Source organism: Oxyura jamaicensis, chromosome 14 (assembly GCF_011077185.1).
Source record: "Oxyura jamaicensis isolate SHBP4307 breed ruddy duck chromosome 14, BPBGC_Ojam_1.0, whole genome shotgun sequence".
In the NCBI taxonomy this organism is placed as follows: Eukaryota; Metazoa; Chordata; class Aves; order Anseriformes; family Anatidae; genus Oxyura; species Oxyura jamaicensis.
In genome coordinates, this window is record NC_048906.1 from 10,583,759 (window position 1) to 10,601,101 (window position 17,343).

The 17,343-nt window shown below is 38.6% G+C and overlaps 1 long non-coding RNA gene across 1 annotated transcript in view; it reads right to left on the reverse strand.

Annotated features, from left to right (window-relative positions):
• Positions 1–17,343, reverse strand: part of LOC118174306 — a 160,164-nt gene that overhangs the window by 115,026 nt on the left and 27,795 nt on the right. The gene's annotated exons all lie outside the window — the stretch shown is intronic.

Here is a 17,343-nt window from a genome sequence, read left to right on the forward strand (position 1 = left end):
ATTATACTTAGAGATCTACACTAATTAAAAGCTCATGAAAAACTGTTGTGAGGCAGCGAGCAAAAGCACAAAGTCAGGAGAGAGCTGCCAAAATAGAGTGGAAGTATGGAGAGGCACTAATGCTAACTGCAGCATCCCAGCAGATCTGGGGTGGCCTAAAGCAGTGGCCTGCCTCCCAGTGGCAAGCTCCCAGCTGCAACCATGTAGGCAAAACAGCACACCACTAGAAGGCTGGTCAACAATCCCAAGTATAGAGCAAGCACTAAAACATTTATTCTGGGATAAGACTGCTGCCTCATCACACAAACTCCTCTTCTAATACATAAAGCAAAACTAAATTTAATATAAGGGTGATGAACCTCAGTCAAAGACCAGACAATGAAATATCTAATAATACATCACCAAGTTATCTGAAGCTTGTTTTCTCTGTATTTCATGGAAACGTTGCACTTGGAACTCCAGGAGATGGCCAGAAGAGCAGTATTTAAATATTATTTAAATAATTTGTCAAATCTTCAGGTATTTGAGCAACATTCAAGCAGTAATATTGAATCAGATCCCATACAAGCCTCTCATCAACATTTTGTCTGAAGCAGGATTCAAAACATCATAGACTCAAACTCTCTATATTAACAATCTCAAATCTGGCTGGATTTGCTTTTTCCTTTAGTATCCCAGCCCCGCATGTTCATAGTTGATTTAACAGCCAAGTCGGCTTCTCCGTCATAGGTCCTATCACCAACCTTTGTTGGAGGCTCACCAAGGTCCTTATGGACACCTGCAGTTCAAGCATTCCGTGCAGTTCAGAGATAGAAAGTTGGTATATCACTGCATTGAAACATGGGATGAAAGATTCTGGCACAGGTAGTTAACAAACAAACAAAAAACCCAACCCTCTACCTTTAGTTAGCTCTTCTGCAGCCTCATGCCTTGTGTGCGCCAAGAGGAGTAAAACAAAACCAAACCCATGAGTCCGTAGGTCAACAGGAACACATGAATGAACAAAAGATTGGAAACACAGGGGTTCTATTTTAATAAAGGCAGTCCTTTTTAAAGAACTTCAAGTCCGGATCACCAAATTGTCTCTACTAAGTGTTGCTTCAGGATCAGTTTGCATAATGATTTCCAAAAACCAATGCTACTCAGAAATCAAGAGTCCACAGCCCTGAAAGCCACTAAATTTTAAACAGGCAAGACAGAGCTGAAAGTAGGTAGCAGGGGTACAACAGATCCAGGAACTCCTAAATGTCAAGCTCATGACCCATCTTTTGGAGCACAGACTTCTGCGGCTACAGCCTTTAGAATGGTTTTGGTAAAGGCTTTGTGCATCCCTTTCTCCTTGAAAAAAAATTCTCCCTGAAAGGTTTATTAGGTAAATAATTAATTAAATAATTAGGTAAAGCATTAGCCTTTCAACTTTTTTCTTCTCTCCCTCTTTATTTCTTCGCTGTAAGAGCACATTTGAGAAATAAGAATAACTGTTATAGAGGGACTACTGAGCAGCAATCCCTACCTGAGTAATGCTTCATGCAGAAGTGATTTTACAGAGGCAGACAGTGCCTGTGCTCCTGAGCAAACAACTGGAGCCATGCCACACAACATAGGAGATTAATGCTCTTTATGAAGTGGAAAAAGACTCAGATGAGGCAGACACAATGCTATCGAAAGAAGTGCGTTATTTTTGCTTCAGGATGGCATGTCAGAATCTGTAAACCCCTTCCACCTCAAAAGGCATTCAACCTTTACAGTTAGGACATGTGTGCAAGACTTTGTTCAAATGGAACGTCTCACATTGTCTCTCCTCATCCTTGTTTGCCTGCCTGGTAGGTCTCCTTCCCATTTCAGATCTTTTTGTTGTACAGCATCTGCTCCCTGTGCTGAATTAAGTTTAGTCCAGCGAGAGTCTGCTCAGTCAAGCTTGGCTCAGCCTCTCAGAAACAGCTTGTTGTACTGTAGTCTTGCACATTTAAAAAGGTGTGTGTACACACTCTTCATTATTTACAGCTTAAAATTTAAAAAATAAATAAATAAATAAAATCACCTATTCAAGTAAAGCACTGGAATGCACCAGACTTCTCACTTTGCTGTCAGAAAGTTTTTTCCTCCATTTAACTGACAAGCACTACCAAATTAAATTTGCATAGGAAAAATAAACACTTCTTACTAGAGAGAATAAAATGACAAATGATTCTAATTTGAGATTTTCTTTTAATCTTCAGTAACTATAGTGATTCAATCCCACATTAAACAAGCATTTCTTCTACAGCATGCTCCATTGCAACAGCAAGTCCTATTATCAGAAGGATGTCATGCAGATGAATTTTCAAATTGTCATAGCACTGGGCTATGACATCAACATTCAGACACTACTGGTAGACGCTGGAATCTGAGTCCTTGGTTCTCATAGAGAAACCCTATTCAGAGCCACCAGCATTAGGAACTCATTGCACTGGTAGTATTTACAGAAACAGTAACAATTTATGTGCCCGAAGTTCTCATTATCAAACCATAGGAAAAAAAAAAAAAACGGCAAAACGGATGTTTCACATACATGCTGTGTATACAACAAAGTAGTGGGAAACTGGCATAACCTACGCATATGCATAGGTTGTAAGGATAGTTTGCATGTACAGGGCCATGCTGGATAGCGTTCCCCAGTAACTTACTCCACAGTTGTTTTTTTTTGTTTTTTTTTTTTTTTTTTTTTTTTTTAAGTCATCTACCTCTCCAAGCTTCTCCAAATAGATGCCATTCTGTTTTCAAAATCTCACCATAAGAGAAAGTTTCTATGTTCAAAAGCAAACCATTTTTATATAACAAAGGGAGGAAAAAAAAAGTGGCTCTTGCATGGCTTATTGGATGTTGCCAGGGAAGGTAATAAACACAGAGGTGTTCCAAAAGCTTGGGGATATGAAATAAATATTGTAAAATTCATTCCTGGGAAATATAAAATGGCTCATCTCCAAATCATTTTTAACATCACAAAATAAAGTGAAATAAATATTTGTTAATCTGCATCACAAAACTGCCCCCAGGGCTGCCACACCTATAAACTGTGCTAAGACATTGTCAGGGAGCAGCAGGACAGGCAGACAGCCCAGAGCCGAGTGTGACAGGGTAGGCACAGGCAGCTCCTCACTGCCACAGGGCACAACCCCACAGTACCTGAGCAAGAAGAGCAGAGCTGGTCAGAACCAGCAGCCAAGGCGAGGGACGCTCCAGTGACTGTCACCCATGCCTGTAGCAACACTGCAGGTCTGCATTCAAATCTCAGAATAGTCACAGGGTCAAGATCAGGCAAGCAGCCCAGCACAGGCAACAAAACTCAAGCAAGTATAACAAGATGGAGCTTAAAAGCAGCTCCCAAGGAAAAGGGGGAGGTCCCCAAAGGCTTCAGAGTGCTCTTCTCACAGCACTCTGGACCAATGTTACACAGCTGCAACACATGAAAGCTGGCTTTGAGTACAGGCAGCCAAGCCCTTAGGATAGGGGAGGGGGCTGCACTTAGGGCTTGACACCAATGGAAAGTAGATGTACTATGAAATCCAACTGAAGCTGGCAGCACCAGGTCATAGCCAAAGTGCTAACCAGTACATCTACATGTATGTCTGGTTTCAGCTAGGCTAGAGGTAATTTTCCTCCTAGCAGCTGGTGAGGTGCTGTGCTTTGGATTTAGGATGAGACCAATGCTCAGAGCATGCTGATGGTTTAGTTGTTGCTGAGTGGTGCTTACACAGAGCCAAGGACATCTCTGCTTCTTGTGCTGCTTGCCAGTGAGGAGGCTGGGGGCACACAAGGAGCTGGGAGAGGACCTAGCCAGGATGGGTGACCCAAACTGGCCAAGGGATGTCCCACACCATGTAGCCTCATGCTCAGCAGTAACAGGGGAAGCTGGCCAGGGGGCTGCCAACGCTTACAAAAAGGCTGAGCGCTGGCTGGCTGGTGGTGAGCAATTGCATTGTGCACTACTGGTTTTGTGTATTCTTCTTCTATTATTACTATTTTCCCTTTCTTTTCTGTCCTATTAAACAGCCTTTTTCTCCACCTGTGAGTCTTACCATTATTTTTTTTTTCCCCTGATTCTCTCCCCCTTCCCGCTGGGGGCAGGGGAATGAGTGAGCAGCTGTGTGGTGCTTGGCTGCCTGCTGGGTTAAACAACAACAGTAATCAATTATTAATTATCTTGAGCTTCTGGACACTGACAAACTTTGAAATGCTTTTACAGCACTCAGAACACCAGAGTGACTTACAGGATGTTGTGAGAGCCATGATGCCACATGCTCTGGAGATCATGAAACTGATTTCAGCTGTACAAATGAAGATGTTGTCAGAATATCCTGACTGTTGCACCTGGGCTGACATGGCACATCTAGGACACACGTTCATAACGGAGGAAGCTTATACTTATACTATGTATATATGCACACCCTACATATGTAGGTTGTATAGCAAGTACTTTTCACTTTCTGCTCTAGCATTAAGTTTTTAATATTGACTTTATTTTTGTCTTGTAGCCCGTATTATTCAGCTATGGATGCAGCAAAACATTTTGCTGACACAGGACATCAATTTGGTACCCTTTTTTGCTATCTTGAATATTAAACATTACCCTCCCATAGAAAAGGTGTGAGGAATACAGACAACACTGAGTGGCACGTTTGTTCTGCCACTAGTGCTTCGGTTAGACACCAAAACACCATCCTGAATTACAGAGGGTGTTTATTACTGGGCTAAAACCTTAGTATCCTATGTGCAAAGTTATTATTGCTAAAGAGTACTAAACCTGTGCTGGCCCAGCGAAGAACTGAAATTACAGTTACATTTAATCCCCTCCCCTCTCCTTATTCTGCAAAACAAACAATTCACCCAGGTAGTTTAAGTGTGAGCAAGAGGATGTTGAAATGGTATTTCACACCTTTTGAAGACGTAAGGTACAAATGTTGTCTCCTTGAAGCTGCTTTTGGAGTAAAGGCAGAGAGGGAACACCGTGCCGCACTCTTTGGAGTTCTGCTCTGAAGAAATACATAGCATTTTTACATGCCACAGTTTCACACGATGTTACTTCACATGGGAGGAATTAGTACTTTGCTAGCTACATTAAAAAGTCACCAGCTCCGTGTTATTACGTGCTCATTTGGAGCAACATTTGTGATCTGCCCAAACCACTTAACAACATGCAGCAAGAAGTTTTAAGCCATTAACAAGCTTGTAGTTACATATAAAAGGAGGATGAGTTTAAATAAAAATTACTTTCAAGTAGGGGAATGATTAATCATTGCTGTTCTCCCCTTCGTTTGTGTTCTTAGCAAAAGTTATCAACCTTTGAGCCGGTATTAATGGTGACTTTTATGTGACTGTACCTGGAATTCTTAAAATTGATTAATTAGCAAGGCCACATTTTATTTGAAAGGGCAGAAGGGAGTCACATTTTCATTCAGTTCCCTAGGGAACTAATTATAAGGTCTCCTCAACATACATCACAACAAGATCTCATATATGGCACAAGTAATTATTTAGATACTGTAAATATCCTCCCCAATACTTAAAACTGCTTAAGCTGTTTGAAAGTTCCAGTAGAAACTGGTGGTGCCTGCCTCTGCTGGGAAGTTACAAATATCCCCTGCTCAGGAAAGCCAGCAGGTACTCAGCACCACAAAAATGTAAAGCCTGTCATGTAAATTTATTGCATTCAGTGCTGCACCAGCACAAAGAAAAATTGAGAGAAAAGATGTGAGTGGTAAAGATTACACAACTCTTAGAAAACCCGTAGATGTTTAACAACCCAATGATGTTGTTTTCTCTCCCTTAGTTCCAATGCAGCAATCAATTCTTTCTTTTCTCTACCCCTGAGTATGCTGGAACCCAGCAGTTTTACTGCATCAAAAATAGGAGTAGAATACAGAAAACCACATCTTGTCTAAAAGGAAGAACTCTTCTTCCCTGTCTCGCACTACTAGCCTTGGGGCAGGGGAGAGGAGCTGAGGAACAGCAATGGCTGCAGCTCAGTTGTTGCTGTTTGTATTCCAGTGGCTTTGAGAACAGAGTCCCAGCACACTAGTCGTACAAAGACTTCTTTAAAAGTTTTGCTTAGCAGCACTTACAGCCTAGAAAAATTAGACAGAGAGTGGGAGAAAGAAACCATTTATTTATACCTGGCAAGCCAACACATAGAAATTACCCTCGGTAGTACAAGACTTTGCCTTAAGTCTGTACCAGAACTAGAAACTCAACTGCCAGAAAATTGCAGTTTCCCCCCCAGAATACAGGCACACAGCAAACACTAACACAGCCTTGGAAAGTCACACAGTTTTAAAATATCTGAGTAGCTAAACCAAGGCTTACATTACTTCTTTTTTTTGCTCCTGGAGGTAGGTCTTGGCTTACTGAGGCTATACCCTGATTTGCAGGATTTGCCCAGAAAGGCAATTTTTTTTTTTTTTTTTTAAAAAGGGGGGGGGGGGGGCAGGGGGGGGAGGGAAAAAAAGGGGGAGAAAAAAAAAAAAAAAAAAAAAGGAAAAGTAAGCTCTTTGACTGGCTCCAAAGTTCTTCTAAATTGGATGACACAGTGTGCATAAAGCAGTAAAATAGCTTCCATAGCAACACACACTCTCTCTGCTTAGTTATTTCTAGGGCATCTGTCACTGACTCTGTTCCCTGAAAACAGTTGCAGGGAGTGAAGGTTGCTTGCAGACTTGTAAACAGCCACCTACGTTATTTTAGAAGTGCATCTGTATTATTGTCAGAATGTACCTTGCGAAGGCAGGCAGCAGAGAACTGCTGTTCCAAATTGATTATAATACAGATTTATATTTCCCAGCATCTCCCAAACAAAGACTTCAATACAGCCTACAAATAGACTACAAGAAGACCTGCAAGAACCCAATATTATGGATTAAACTTCCTGATGCCAGGAAGATTAATTATACAGGATGATGCTGGCTAGCAGGACATCTCGTATTTCTGTGTCTAAGCAGAAGACAAGGCTTTCTGCAGAGAGAAACAGGCTCAAATATTTCTCAAGTCTTCCCACTATCCACTTTTTCTGAATGTATGTCAAATGCTTTTAAATATTAAGTTACCTTCACGTTATAACACAACAAACTAACAGCAGAAGTTGAAGTCCAACATGTGCACTAAATCACAAAAATCTGTGCCCTTATAATGCTTTAGTTAATATGTAATATTTGTCTTCAAAGATTTTCTTGTATTAGTCCACAAGTTACACAGCATCAGTAGCTCTCTTGATTTCCATCACCTTGGAAACACCACTATGTGCAAGAAAACAAGTCCCAGGAATATAAATATGGATTTATGACTTGTAATACAATAAATTTTTACCTCAGAATATTCTGTTTCATGTTCCTTAGGAATTTTTCAGTAACTGGGAAAAATAATTCTCATTTTCTTTTAATTCTCTATCTGAGCAATAGCAATAGACAGTGATTTTTGAAGATTATAAGCACAGAGAGAAACAAATGCAGTCTGATGAGCACGTAGTATTTCCCTCAACAACAAATCTCAGGACTTCTGAAAAAAAAAGTCCACTTTTGTGTGAAATGTGATTTTGATGTTAAATATGATTTTGATGTTAAATATAATCTAATAGGAAAAGTTGTTTATTTTTTAATATGACTGAAACATACATATAGGAGAAAATGCCAGTTAACAGTGCTATAAGGAGCTCCAGGACATGTCAGCAGCTACTGAAATCAATAAGTAACACTCCTTACTTCACAAAAAAAAACTATCTGCTGTTCTCTGCCATTTAATATTTTGCTACAATAGGCAGACTGAGAAGCTATAGTGTAAATTGTTGGTTTGTTTTTTAGTAAATAACACTGAAAGAGTCATCAAGTAGACACGTCAAGTGCACAGTTAGTAGTTTTAATGTTTTTGTCTTCTGGTTATTTTGTAGTCCACTATTGTATTCACTGAACAATAACTCACCGGAGAAGAAATGAAATGTTCTGCACCTGAGATAACAAACATATTAACAAAAGAAAAAGAAAAAGGAAGAAATCTGAGAAAGAAGAAAACTTATTTTTTTATTATTTAGTCTTTGTTCAAAGCAGCCAGCGAGCTGACCTTCAGGGCGTGCAGAAACCCCATCTAGTTGTAATGACATCTGGAAAGAGGCAGAATTTGATGAGAGCTGCAGACAGCACAACTTCTTAGGGCACTCTACCGATGTTTACTCTTGCAATGAGTTTAATTACTTCGCTCTCACTTATGCCAATGGTGCTTATGGTCTTGGAAAGAGCTTTGAGGGTTCAGCAAAGGGGTGGACATGCAGAGAATCACAGAAAGCTGGGGGGAAACTGGCATGAGGACCAAAGGGGAATGTCAAGGAGAGACACGCTTACAAGCCATGTCAGAAACGTCTCATTGTGGGTACATGCTAGGAGCCTTTGGTGAAGTACAGAGTCCCCCATTTAACATTCTTTTGGTATCAACAGTAGCAAATGAAACCAGCAACAAAATGCAAGTCTCATCTCATTATGGTCACAACAGAAACCACCACTTCCCACAGCTTTGTTACCTCCTGAAGCAGAGTGCATTTGCAATGGTTCTGTCCTCACAGGTGGGGTAACTGAAAATACCTGCTTAACAAAATTTGATTCTGAAGCCCCACTGTCTATGCTGTAAGTGCCTGTGATCATGGCATTTCAAATACTGTTTCAGCAACAGATAGTGGAATGTTTCCACATGGCATGAAAGCAGACAGAACCTTCCAACAAATTACAGAAAAACTCGTACAACACCTAAAAATCTGCACATAATCAATATGTCAGAACTTCATTTTGCAGAAGGAAAAACAGTAGGGAAGGAAGAAAACTAAAAGGAATATTATCCTTGCAATCTCACGTTGCAGGGCATAAGATGTGAATTCTTTTCATTTTTGAACATCCACAGCAAAGAAACTCTTGAGACTAAATTGCAGAAGATTAAAAAGTCAATCTGAAATGAGCAGAAGTCTTTAGCACTGATCTCAAAGTAAAGAAAAACTGTAGCTCCTTGTGATGCTCTCTGATTCAATATTTCACTTCTGCAATGTTCTGTTTCAGTGCTATTGAATGATCACACAGGAAATGACAAAAGGACTCCTTGACATCCATGTTCTGTTTTTTATATATTGTAAGAAGAAACGACAGAGCTGATCATTAGAAATGTTCTAATTAAGTCCTGCAGTCACCAGATGTGCAGCTGAAAAGAGAAGTGGTATCAATTCTGAAAACTATGGGTAAATCAATCAAAAGACAAAACCAAGCAAAATCAGAAGAAACCAACAGAAACACATTGGCTCTTCCACCAGACTTGGGGGGACGAGGGAAAGAGAGGAAAAATGGCAAGATCATATTATTTCAAAAATCTAATTTTCTGTTATGCCTTTTTTATGAACATGTAATCAGAACTTTAATGCGGGTTTTGATGCAACACATTGTAAAGACTCAATTTTCTCTTTTTCCCTCTCTTGATTAAAAAACGTTATAGTTGGAAATGTGTAGAATCAAAATAATTTATCCAGGCTGGTGACACTCTTAAGTTTTACAATAGCCCCCTAATGTAAGCAGCCATGGTATGCTCTTGCTGTTCAGTGATACATAAGCGCTCCCAATGAAACAATGAGATGAGACATCACGTATTTAACGATTTGGATTTGTGGTTTTGTTGTAGTTGGTTTTTTTTGTTTGCTTGCTTGTTTTTTTACTGAGCAATAAATAAAATCTACAGTGCTCTCTATTAGGTGATTATAATGGAGTTATTCAAGTGGCTGATGCATGTTCAAGTAAAGAGCATCAGCATTTCCCTGCTCAAGTGTAAATGTAAATGAACTTCCCCAGCCTGACACCTCTTTATTTCATCTCTCTGTGTGTGTTCAATTTGGGGTTACTGATTTGAATTCTGGACCCTTAAAAAACAGTCAACAACAAAAAACTCAGATTTTATTTTATACCAAAGTACCAACTACTTTTGTTATGAGCCTGTCCTCACACAGTTAGGACCACAGGAATTGCTCCATTTCCTAACTGTTGTCAGCAACTTCATTATTTCCCATATGTCAAAAATCCACTACTTATTGTCAGGATGATTCTCTTTTACTGCTGCTCCCATTATGAGCCTATAAGGAAGGGCTGCTGTGTTCTACTGATGGAGGTGCCACAGGTTGTTGACTGGCTGAAAGTATTCTTTCTTTGCAAGCTGCAAAATCCCTCCCAGTTGTCCCAGTGAAAATAAAATCTCAAATGGCCCTTCCATCTGAACTGCACAACCTTCTCCTTGTGAGTTGTGCCAGAATTCAAGGAAAAGAATTTGAAGTCTACCAAAAATACTTCGGAGGAAAGAGGCAGAAATACAGCTTCTACCAACTGAAAGGAGAAAAACAAAGACTTTGGAATACGAGCAGTTTCAGAATAGGCTATAAAGAAAAAGGAGCTGACTCCAATTTACGTGTATTCTTCGGTCAGAAGGGAATAAGATACCTCGAAAGATTTTTCATAATTATTTTTTTTCCCTCCTGACAGCATCATTTCCAATGCACATAAAGACATTAATAATTTGAAGGAGAACTTGTCTGAATATGATTAGAGAAAAGGACTTCAGCATGAGGCCAATAAATAAAGAAGTTTGATTCAAATTTGGTCATGAAAATCCCTCAGGCTCAAGGCAAGGAGAGGAGAAGCACTGCTCTGTAACAAGCACAGGAAATTTACCTGCTCAGCCCTGGCCTGTGAGCCCACTCACCGTGCTCCACGGCAGCCGTGAAGCACTGCTGTTTCAAGCCTCTCTCCAATTACGCTCCCATCTCACTGTCAGTGCTAGCTCTGCCTCTGCTCCCTCACCCCTAACAGCACACTCCAGCCTAGCCCGACCATCCTACCTGCTCCTCTCACAGCTGCTCACCAACTTCAGTGAACCCTCTGCATACTCTAAGAGATAACCGGGTGCATAAATTAAGGCAAATAAATTCTTCTCTGCTACAGCATGGTAGTTAGATAAATTTTCATATGGCAAACCTTTAATAGCCACAGGCTTGAGAGAGGTTTTTATGTTGGGGAAGGAGGGGTTTTACCATTACAGTTTAAAAGCAAAAACTGTGGTAAGGATCCAGACTGAAATCCAAATCCCCAGTGGTTCAATTCCTTTCTGTCAAGGCTTGGAATGTTGAAACAAAAAGAAAAAAAAATTAACATTAAACACTTAACTGCATCAAACATTTTTTAAAAATCTACATGGTCTAATGATCACTATTTACAATACCATCTTCTGCCATTATGCAAATGCCTACTAATTCCCTTTGCACTATGTATAATTTGGGACACAACATAAAAGACTGATTCATCAAAATGCATATTGCAGATCAGAAGCAGAGTTCCCATATTAAGGTGCTGTGAATTGCCTAGAGCAGAAGAGAAAGTCCTTTTTTGCAGACAGTGAGATCTGAAGTGTTCTCCACATGACACCAGTGCCTACTGCACACCGATCCGTTAATCACACTTACTGCTGAAAACTAGGGAGGAGCTCCGAAGGGTAGGGGCACTCCATGCAGATCTGAAAAGCCATGAAAGCACTCGGCATTGACTAGAGTAGGACAAAGGACTTGGTCAGAGCAGGCCTAATTGATACTCACGGTATTTCAGACTCTCTCCTTAAAATAGCAGCTAAAAAGCAAAGCAGAGGGAGACACAATGCAGAAACATTCTAGCAAGGGGAACCAAACTGCACGCAGTTTTCCAGCAATGAAGTGTCACCAGGAAGATGTTATTCTGACGAAATGTAGATCCTGCAAATTTAACGGGAGAAACTATAAGCAAAACAAGCTCAATGATTTCTTCAAAGACAGCTATAGGAAAGGCTCTGATCTTCGGCAAAGTCTTCAGTTGTCATTTATCTTGTCCTGAATGTACTGGAGAAGCAAAGAGGCTGCTGTGAACTACAGCCAACCAGATCAGAATCACAAAAGAGCAAAGGAAAGCCTGCTAGCTGTCTAACAGATGGAGCGATTAACCACACTAGGGGAATCCAGTAAAAGCAAGTGAGAGTAACTAGCAGGGAGCATGGCTTGCAAGGCCATTTAACAGGAAACCTGGCTTTTTTGGCTTTTTCTATATTTCTAAACTGGTATTTTACTGTAGTTCCTTTCTCTTGCTTGTTTTGGCAAAAAGTGCTGATTTCTGAGCTACAAGAAAAAGGAAAATCCCCTGGGTTTCCGGGCAAGGGTTCAAAATGATATTAAATATTTCATAAATATCAAATATTTTAATAATACGTCGAAAGAATTGAACTGAATCCCATGTTACTGTCAGTCAAGACCTTCTTGATTTGTCTGACCATCTGTTTATTTTCCTGGTCTCACTGTCATACATCTATCAAACAAAAATCCATTCTTTTGAGGCACTGCCTACCTGCAACTCCTCCTAATTTCAGCTTAGACTTATGGAAATTAAGTGTCTGGACATCAGATAAAATTGTGTCCTAAAATTGGTAACTGAGAAAACATGATGTGAAGATTCACAAATCCAGTATTTCATATACACATTTTTGCAAGGGAGAGGAATAGTTTTAGGATGATTAATTTATAAAAAAAAAAAAAAAAAAAAAGTTACATTGATAATGTAACTCAATATTTCATAGCTAAGCAGATAATAGTCAAAGATGTAAACACTTCCCAGATACAAACATTCAGATTCTTGAACTTTCATGAAAAGTTTAGCCTCATTTCAAAAACACCAGAGAGTTCTGCAGAGGAGTATTTCACAGAAATCCTTGAACTGCAGTTTTTCAGTAGACTATCTGAACACAATTTTGAGGTCATGCAGCATTCCATCAAAAGACCCACTGCACTGGAAATCAGAATGCCTGGATTCTACTGAAATACAGGGAGACCTCAGGTAAGTCACTCTATTTCCTTTCACAGTCTGTTTTGTCTACCAAAAATGTAGTCATCACAAGTTTCCATAATGATAATGGATCTCCCAAACTGATTAGAGCCCTTATTTTTCAGTTGGACATTAACTGTAGCAGTAAAACAAGTATTGTAGGTTGTAAATGCAAAGTCATTACATTAAAGGGATAGTGAACTTTGTTTAAAAAAAAAAAAAAAAAAAAAAACTGTCCAATAAATGGTATATGTAATATGCTAATAGATATTATAAGGTTATTTCTCTATCACATATAAGATTTGCCACTCTCCTGCCCAGGAAGAACTCATCAGGACAACTCATATAGACTATTATGAACTTTTGGTTCTTGCCATCCACATTTCTGGGGTATCTCTGACCCAAGCAGTTGTTTTCCAGGCAGTGGGTGCTTGAATTGTGCCACACAGTGTACTGTCTTTTTGCAGTTACCGGGTTACATAATGATCCACATACTTTGCATCACATGAGGGAAAGTGAGCACAGTGGTTCTGTGAGATAAGCATATACACTCACATGGTAACAGGGGACAGACCTTAAGTGGCCATAACAATTGAGGACAAGAGTTGGATACCACTGGTGTACCCACAGTGCAGCAGTAGAAAGGTAAAAACGTGTGCAGTTAGATCACACCAGATGACAGAATTGAGTTTTCTGTGAGACTGTATTGAGGAAAGCATACTACAATAAAAGGCAAAGTTAAATAAAGTTATCAAGAACAGCAACTAGCTACAGTCTGCCTTTTTGAATATGCATCCCTCCTACTACAAGCTGGCAAGTCAACTTTTCTCCCAGTATGGTGTACCACATGCATGCATTTCACTGCTGTGGTTTCCTGGAGTAGCTCAGTATACAGCAAGATATGGGGCACTGGCAAAGGAAGAGAGGAAAGAGATCACATTCAATTCTGTTAAAAATACTGTCAGTTTAGATTCCTGAAACTGGTCCTGCTAATGAGAGGGAAAAAAAATATATAAAAAATAAAAAAGTAGTATACAAACTATTTCTTATTTCTTAAAAAAAAAATACCACAGCATAAACTGTTCTCCTTTATCACAGCATACAGTACAACAATTTACTCCTTTCAAACAATATTAGCAAGGAAACAAAGGAGCTGATCTAAGCCTCTGATGTAAGGTTTCCCATTGCTTAGCCAGTTTACTACTGAAACCTGATTTCCCACAATACACTCTTAAGTTGTTGCAAAACACTTAATCACACATGACATGGGTAATACATATTTGCAATAACTGCCTCTTTCCTTTTTTTTTTTTGTTATGAAAATGTTGTTTTGCTTTTTTTTTCTCCAAAGAGAATAAAGAGGCATTATTATGACTGAAGAAATAATGTAATCTGAGCATCTGAGCAATTTAGCGCTAAATACACAATACTTAATACACAGGGCTATTGACAACACAGGCATCATATTAACTCAAACTTCTGTCTTTCAGATCATCATCATTTCTGCATGGGAAACTGCAGAGAGAAGGTGTTTCCATAGAGGATTTCCTTTTTTCTTTTTTAAACAAAAAGCTTAATATCTGTCTTTGAGGATAATAAGAACAACACAAAAAGTTTGTTGGAAAGAAATTTTGAAATTAAATTGACATGAATGTCTGGGAAAGTGAGGTTATCTGCTCTGAATAACGTACAAAGGAATTTCAATTAGTGTAAAACACCAATCAAACTCATCTCAAAACTGTTTTTATTTCAAGCCTGTATTCTTGTTATATGTATTCTATAACTTTTAGTTAAAATTATGAATGTGCTGAAGGTTCACTGTATGTAGCAAATCTGTTGCAAAACAGTAAAACTGACGAGGGCTGCCTTAGCTGCAAAGTTAAAACTGATTTTGGTCTTGTGGATAATTGTACTTTTAATAAGCTTGTATAAGGAGCTAGAACCTGACAACAAATGAAGCAGGTGTTTCCATTATCTACCTCAGACTGATTTAATCAGGAACATATCAGGACAATTAGTTGGCTAAACCTGAAAGCATTTCAAATTCCTCCAACTTCTCTGCAAAGGGAGTAGCAGAGCACAGTCACCAAATTGGACAAAGGCGCAAAACTGACAAAGGAGAGGTTTAACAGAACATCACAGAAGAAATCTCAGTGCTTTTGAATGAACTGCAAGGAAGTTGGGAAAATCAGAGAAGGGCTGTTAAACTGTCTGTAGACCAACCATGCTCAAAAGCTCTGGTGGACACTGATCAGACTGCTCTGGATAAGAGCTATTTCCAACAGCTCTTAATAGATGCATTACTTTAAACCTTCTCTTCCTGAATGTATGTCGTAGCACTGGAGCTATTAATGTATCTCCATTCTGATGTTCAAAATGCATTCATACTGTTCTTGAAAAATAAAATTAAAAAATAAAAAATTAATAGGCAGTTTTTTTAAAAAAAAAAGTTAGCTTGTCCTAAAATCAGTTGTCAAGGATACATACAGAATGTAGATACCAGGAGAAGCTAAAAACCACTGGGGTAATAGATTACTTTGCAGTAAGTAAGACACCCTAGGTGAATTATGTAAAAAGTAGAGTAACTGATATGCAAGCACACACAAATACACACCTTAGACTACATCAACTAAAAGTATATATAATGAGCAAAGAAAATATATGATGTTACCTCTTGTTTAGCTTTTTCCAACAGCAGGATAATATGATGGTGGTGATGGTCTGCAAGAGGGACTTCTATCAAGTGCAACAGAAAGAATATGTCCAAACAGAGAAAAAAAAAATCCCTATATGGTGATTTTTAAAGAACACTTTTTAACATTTACTTACAGGGCGTTCTTCTGCATGTACCTACATTAATTTTCTCTGAATAGTTAATTCAACCCTATAAGTAAGAAATTTTGAGACACTTAATATAGCAACACATATAAGAAGGAATGGTTGAAGCCATTTTATGTGACTGGAGTTGAGGTATGTTTAGTAGCAGTTTAATTCAATACAGCTCCAGCCTAAGACAAAAGGAAGTGGTGGTACCTGAACTGCAACAATCAGTAATGGATTATATGACAATAGCTTATTTGATTAAACCAGAGGAGACTCCTTCCTGATATATTGTCCTGCCTTTTCATCATCTTCAATATACTGAACAACATCAGCATGTGGCAGTAACCCACAATTTTATTTTAAAACTTGTTACAACTATAAGCATTTTCTGAATTTCCAAGTAACCATCACCAGAATACTGAATACAAAAGGAATTTCCACACCAAACCACACTGCAGTTAACCCCAAAGTTCAAACACATTCATATATATTTCAGTTCTTGAGCAAATTCATCTTTTGTTCTGAACGTTACATATTTTAAAGCAGCTACTACCCCACAATACAACAAGGTATTATAACACTTAAGGGTTGAAAATCCTGTTTATTAGGTTTGCCTCTTCCATTAGTTGCCATTTTGATAATCCGCAGAGACCTGAGTGAGAAGTTCTAAATCATAGTAAGGAAAGGGTAAGCTGAGAAACAGCTAACTGCAAACTTCTCTTAACAGAGAAGAACCTGTAACCAATCTAGGTGCTTGAGAGATGAACTTTCCAAACCAAATGGCACACGGATATGAAAGAAGATAGCTTGACATTCATTCAGCTGAAAAATTAAAAGATAAACAGTGCCAATAGAACTTCTGAAGAAAAATTACACTAAAGGAAATTTAGGAGACCTAGAATACTGACAGCAGGAACAAAATACAAAGCCTGTGTTGAAAGAGCTAAGGGGTTAGCACCATCAGTTGCTGCTATGTATTACAATTCTATTGATATTCACTAAGCACACATACCACTGCCACTGCAGAAAAATTGTTTTATAGAACTCTGGTCAAACCCTGTTAACGTGCAGCAGGACTCCAGCACTAAAGGGAAAGGCATAATGCTGCTGAAGTTAGAAAAAAATCATTAATGAATACTAAAGCTAAATCTCTTCTGTGATATTTTAACATTAATATTGACCATCATTGAAGTTTGTCTATATCTACCAAGAAAATGCTATTTTTCAACACAAAAACAAAATGCCTCTACCACCTAAAACCTTAGGAGATCAAAGAAACCATGAAGTTTCATCACAGTTATGGAACTGATGATAAAATCACACCAAAACATGCATGATGGAATCAGAAAAATATATATATATATTTACGATATAATCATGTTCGGGGTAGTTGCAAACATTTTTAGCAACAATATTTGCAAAGCTGACAAAAGCAGAACTTCTAGAACCGTCATTATAAAAAAAAAATAAAAGCTTCCCACTTTCAGAAAAGAAGAAATAATTAATTCAATTTTCTGAAATATTGAAGATACCAAATCAGTCTCAAGGTGTTGATTTTATTTTTCATGTCAGAATTTTGAACCACATAGAAAAGCTTTTGGTGTTTGTTGACTTTGAATAATTGCAATTTCTTTCTTTTGGA